Genomic DNA, 6000 nt, shown 5'->3' with positions numbered 1-6000 from the left:
GAATGTTTAGTTCTCCAGTCCTCATTATACAAGCATGTGAAGAAACCGTTTGGGCAGAGTCAAGAATAAATATGCTTTCTAATCATAATGTGTTTTCCCCGTGGTGGAGCTCACAGATACTGAAAGCGATACTTCATTATATCAATATGCTCTAGTGGTTTGTTCCTGAAAATAAATAAATAAACAGGATTTACTTAAGACACAGTAGTCTCAGGAAAAAAAAAAAAAAAACAACAACAAAAACCTGCTCCTCTGAATCAAAGCATTCACAAATGCTTATATGAACTACAGTGGATAGATAATAGACTGCCTTGATTTAAATGAGGAACAAAAGCTCTATTTTAAGCAATTCCCTATGGCCTAGTCTACTAAATGGCACCAAGAGACTACTTGCTCTACTTTTTCAGCGTCTGGCTTTTGTTATTAAAGACAATAACAGCCATACCTTAAGTCTGCTTCAGTGAAAAAGGGACACGGGTTGGCCAAATCCAGTGGAGAGATTCCTGAAGAGACTTCTCAGCCTAGGAAAAAAGAAAAGAAGAAACCCATGCAGTTCAGCACAAAGATGCACATTTAGTCCTGTCTGACACATTAACTCTCACTATCCTACTGTAAATCTTCCCTGAACGCAACAGAAGAAATGTGCAATCTAACGCTTATATTCACAGGAACTTTCGCATTAGTGAAAGTGAAGTGCTCTCTTGAAGGCATTACTTTCAGGAGACTGAAGGGAAAGGAGGGATTCAATGTCATTTCACTTCCTGAAGCACAGTCTGGAGTGCACCTGAAGAACTGCAAGTGTTAGATGCTCCCACAGAGCAGAGGTATGGCATTTCCAAAATTAGTGCTTCCCTTCACACAGAATTAGTCTTCTGGGAATTATATATCTCCCTTCCACACTGACACACACAACAGATATTTTAACCTTGAAACATCTTTCTGTCTTTCCTGAGCCTCTCTGAAACTAAGCCTTGGAATCCCAGCCCTTATCTGTGAGGCTGAGGGACTAGCAATTGCACAGTCTTACTTTCATAGAGTAATTCCAGCAGTCCGGGCTAATGCAAGGCCTCAGATGTGCAGGAGCAGCCAGAGTGGTCAGTCTCCCCTGGGAAGTGTGATATTAATTGCCAATTTTCAAAAAACAGTAAATGTTTAACCCTTGTCTCTTAACACCACCAGAATAGCCCTCCTTGTGCTGCCAAGCAGATAAATTTTTCTAGATGCCTCAGTTCTGGCCTGTGGAATAAAATAACAGGGAAGGATACAAGAAAGAATGAAGCAGCAGCACAGGGACTTATGACACAGCAGGTGGAGGGACAGTTCCTTAATAGCCTTTAGAGGAGGCTCTAAGACATTGCCTTTAAGGGCATCAGTGACTAGGGGGCAGGCTCTGAGCCAAGTGGCTGCTTGCTCTGTAAGTCTAAGTGAACTGTGCGAGGACAAAAGTGCCCTGTGGATCCCCCTAGCAAGTGGGTCTCACTTGTTCTCATTAGCAGTGTCTTGGAGATTCTAAGCCTCACTTTTAGGCTCTCAGGTTTGTTAGACAAACCATATTTCAAAAGTGAATCCATTTAGCTGTTATTAGGGTAGTACCGGCAACAAGATCACTTGTCTACTTTGTCTGGGGGGCTGCCACCAGGGCTGGCCTCACTGAGGAAAGTTGTGCCCTTCTCTAAAGATGCTGCTCCCAACTAACATAACTGAAGTCAAAACCCATCCCTGCCTGCAAAAAGAACTCAGCCATTGAATTGAAGCAGTACTCTGCTACCTAGGCTCCCCCAGAGGAGTTAGAGTAGCAGCTGCTGCTTTACCTCCTTCTGTTGTGGACAAGCATGGACATAAATTCAGCTTCTTACCTGTGCAGGCACAGTGGAGAGGAGCTGCTGTATACTCAGGTTCCTATGGTAAAGTGGGACTGGGGGCAAGTCCAGGCATTCCAGATAGCTTTCTACTAATGCTTCCATAGCGTAGCATATCCTAAGATGAAAATAAAACATGTTCTTTTTACAATCCCAGTTGCAATCTGTCTGTTGGGTTGGATTATGGGGAAAAAATAAGTCAGTTGCTATTCGTGTATGTGATAGAAATGGAGGTCCCCGGGGAGCCTGGGCAGTTTGCATACTTGAACAGAACCTGTGGGTCAATCATAGGAAACAGGGTGGTGAGCTGGCGCCTGGAGAGTAATGAGAGCTGGGTAATGGCATCCAGACAATTACAATCTTGTGTTGGCCTTGTCTAAAATGGAAAAACCAACAGTCTAAAAGGCTATAACACTGATTCTGTAGAACATTAAACTATTACTTTATGCTGATGATATCCTACTGTTAATTAAGGACTCGCATGCTTCCCTTCTTGCCTATAATGAATATTGCTCTCTGACTACAAAGTTATCATTGCACAAAATTAATGACTCTGAGACTGCAGTGATGCAGCTTTCTGGAGTTTGCCCTTCAGCCCTGCTCACCTCATAGAATGTTAAGTGGGCACCCAAAAATACAGTACAGTTGGGTAGGGGCTGATATTAACAAAGCCCCAGACAATGTAATTAAAGATAATTTCAATCCAATTATCAAGCAGGTAGGAAAAGATTTGGAGAGACAGCGCTAAATAAAAGGAAATGTACATGATTCACTAGACCAGATTCCACCCTCATTTGCAGTCCAATCAGGTTGTTAAAACAGAAATGAGGACGTCATGTAAGTCAGCACCCACAGAATCACTGTCAAAAATGATCTCATGATGATATTTTGCACTAGCAACTAACATTGTGCATACTGCGAGCTTACCTTCAGTGTAAACGGACGTAAGGACCTGTAAGTAAAATGAATAATCTTGACAGTCACTAATAGTCTATTATTTCCAATCCACTCCTAAGAAAATGACAGCGAAAAACCAATACTTAACCCTACTGAAACTCAGTTTTCTTTTTAAGATAGGTAGGTTCAGACACAGCATCCACCACTACAGAATTCAACAAACCCTAACCTGTCCTACCAAGTTCACATTTACCCACAGCCAAGGGGCTTCTGATGCTATAAAGAAAGTTGCTTTTAAGGCAGTGTAAAACGTCCTGAATAGCTACAACAAATAGAGTAAAAATACATTTCAGGTGACGGAAATCTCAGGGCATGAAAATGAATTAAAGATGTCACGGGAGACATTTGAGAAGTACTTATAGCTCTCAGAATGAGAAATGTTAATATTCCTCCTAAATGTCATATAATTGGCCCAATTTCATGCACCAAAATCATACGGATTTTCATAGTTTTTGACTCCTAAAAGGGATAATTTTGAGTGAAAATGGCTGTATTTCAGGTAACCTTTTTTTTCCTGCCTCATGCTGTAAACTAATATTGCAGTTAAGCAGAGGTTGTGTTTCAGCAGTAGCTTGAATGGAAATATCTTTCTGAAGAGCATGCATATGGAGTCCTTTGTGACGAAAGGAATTCTATAAATATAAATCAATTATTTTTGGAGTGGCTTGAAAAATTAAATCGTGACAGACAAGTCTTATTCAAACAGTTTTCTAAATGGCATGATTTGGGGCCAGTCAAAATGTCTACAGAATTAATTGTATCTCTGGGAAGAGAGGCAAAAAGATCCCAATGCACCTCCATGTGCTTGGCTTTCAAGTTTTCCTAATATCCAACCTGAACCTCCCCCTTGCATAGCTGGACTAGAAATATTCCAGCAAAAACAGCTCACAGTGAAAGTTAAATACACAAGAATATCCAAATTAACAGAGACACTTGCAATAAAGATCTTATTAAGATGCCAACATTGTTTAAGGATTATGGAACAACTCACAGAACCTCAAGAACTCTGTACTCCCTCTTTCTGATCAGTGCTTGGTTGCTGCTTGGGGGATGAAGGGAATACACATGTTTAAGACTTGCAAACTTAGAGACATCTGTTAGTGCCTAAAGAATTGAAGTCACTGATGGCTAGAACACAGCAAGAAGGAAACAGTGACGTGAGTTGAGAGGAATTCAGGGCTCACAGACAGATGGAGCTGTGTCCCACCTGTAGGGCTAAGCCTGGCGTAGACAACAACCCGCTTTAAGCTGGTGCTGAGTTGAGCTCCTGCCTGGCTGTGGGAATACCCTGCTTTCAGTCTTGGGTGAAGCTGGTCTGTGAGTCCAGACCTGGAAGTGAAAGGGACTCTTACACCCCACAGTGTGTAAGAATTGATGGGTACATGGGTAGGAGTGGCCTCCTTGGATAGTCAAAACAGCCAGTTCAAAAAACTGAGCAATCATGCTAATAAACAACATAGACCACTGATAAAAATAAACAGTAGAAAAGGAAAAAAAAGCAGGAATGAACAGGGGCAGGTTACTGCTAGTGTTCCTCCAAAGCAGATTTGGGGCAACCTGTTGAGATAATTTACTGATAAGGTGTCATGCATAACAAAGATAGCAGTTTGTCTACATTCCCGCATTACTCAAGGTTTTAAGGCTGGAAGTTCACTGTAAATAGCTGCAGAAAGATCTGCCAGAAACTGCCAGATAAAATGGAAGATAAAGTTCAAGGTCAATAAATGCAAAACAAATCATAGATAAAAATAGCAGTAATTGTGCATGCTCAGTGGTACACTAAATCAGATAAACTTTCCTAAGAAAGAGGCATGTCAGAGTTGATCTAAAAAGTCAACAAATTAGAGCTAAAAAGAAAACAGAACAGGAGATACTTCTGCGCCACTGCAAAAATGTAACATGCCAGTGCACCCTAAATACCATCTACTGTCCTGGTCTCACAAAGGATCCAAGAATGACTGGAAAGGATTCAGATGTGGATAATGAGATCAGCTGAAGGAAACAGCCGCTTTCTGTCCAGGAGAAGTTACAGATGGGGCTTCTGTACCACAGTAAAGGAATTACAGAAGGGGTTACGTGGAAAAAGATCTTAGGTGGCACAGAGTAGAGAAATAAACTGGTTATGACTTGCTGACCCTTGCAATACAGGAATCAGGAGCTAGCATGTTAAATGCTCAACATGAGGACTGGAAACAACAGACCAAGAACACATGTTGTGTGCACTGAGGCACTCTGTGCTGTGTGTACCCAAAATCTGTGTGGATGCCATATGTAGTTGTACAACTCATACAGGACAAAAGATGAAGGACTAGGATAGGAAGGAAAGATTCTTCAGCACTTCTCCTGCCTTTATCCTCTTCCTTGGCTGGGTGCTGACTGCTTGCCTAAGAGTGAGGGTGGTAAGTCTAAGCCAGACTCGGGTGTTACCAGGTGCATTTGTGATTAAAGCACAACCAGCTACAAGTGACATCAGAAAGCCATCCAGTATGGTGCCATACAGCACTTAGGGTGAAAACAGAGATTAAGAAGCCAGATCAGATCTAAAAGAAGACAGCAAGTTTAAGGGGATGGGAGCAGATGGATGCCCAATTTTGATACACAGTTTGAGACTGCAGCCAAATCACAAGTGTGGAAGGGATGGAGTGCTCATCCAGACATGAAAACATACGCCTACATGGGTACGAACAGAAGACAGAGCTGGAAGAGAGCTGCTCAGAGGAGAAGGAAAATGGGAGCACACAGCCTGCACTTCTGCTATCCTAAAGAAACTATTCAGTGAAACATTATTAAAACTGTCAGAAATGGACCTGAAGTAGGGACTAGCTTCTCCATTCAGATCAGAATGGTGGTAGTGAAGCCAGAGAATCAGGTATTTGACAGACCTTCGCTGAAGTCAATATCCTTTAGTGCCAACATCCCTAAATTGCCTACTGTAAAAAAAAAAAACAAAACAGTATACCTGTGTTAGGCTTTATCTGCTGTGCTCGGTCTGCCTGGGTTTATTCTCTTTCACCAAAATACAAAGCAAATCCAAAACAAAACCAACAACAATTGAACAACCACACAAATAAACAGCCTATCCTGAAAACTGTCTCCAAATAGCCTCAGCAGAGATCTGAGCTTTGTTGCTCTAGTTATTTGTGATGCTGGCAGGAATTACATTACTGAAGATGAGAGTTAAATA

General features: G+C 41.7%; 1 long non-coding RNA gene across 1 annotated transcript in view; it reads right to left on the bottom strand.

Annotated features, from left to right (window-relative positions):
• Positions 1-445: 445 nt before the first annotated feature.
• The window catches only part of LOC140252267 (uncharacterized), a 43563-nt gene continuing 38008 nt past the window's right edge, over positions 446-6000 (bottom strand). Inside the window, exons 3-4 of the long non-coding RNA XR_011903598.1 lie at positions 1857-1977; positions 446-521 (exon numbers count right to left, since the gene is read on the bottom strand). This is a non-coding gene — a long non-coding RNA (uncharacterized lncRNA). The remainder of the gene's footprint in view (positions 522-1856; positions 1978-6000) is intronic.

This window comes from Excalfactoria chinensis, chromosome 4, assembly GCF_039878825.1.
Source record: "Excalfactoria chinensis isolate bCotChi1 chromosome 4, bCotChi1.hap2, whole genome shotgun sequence".
Lineage (NCBI taxonomy): Eukaryota > Metazoa > Chordata > Aves > Galliformes > Phasianidae > Excalfactoria > Excalfactoria chinensis.
The sequence above is the reverse complement of the archived record's forward strand: the minus strand, read 5'-3'. Positions and strand labels throughout refer to the sequence as shown.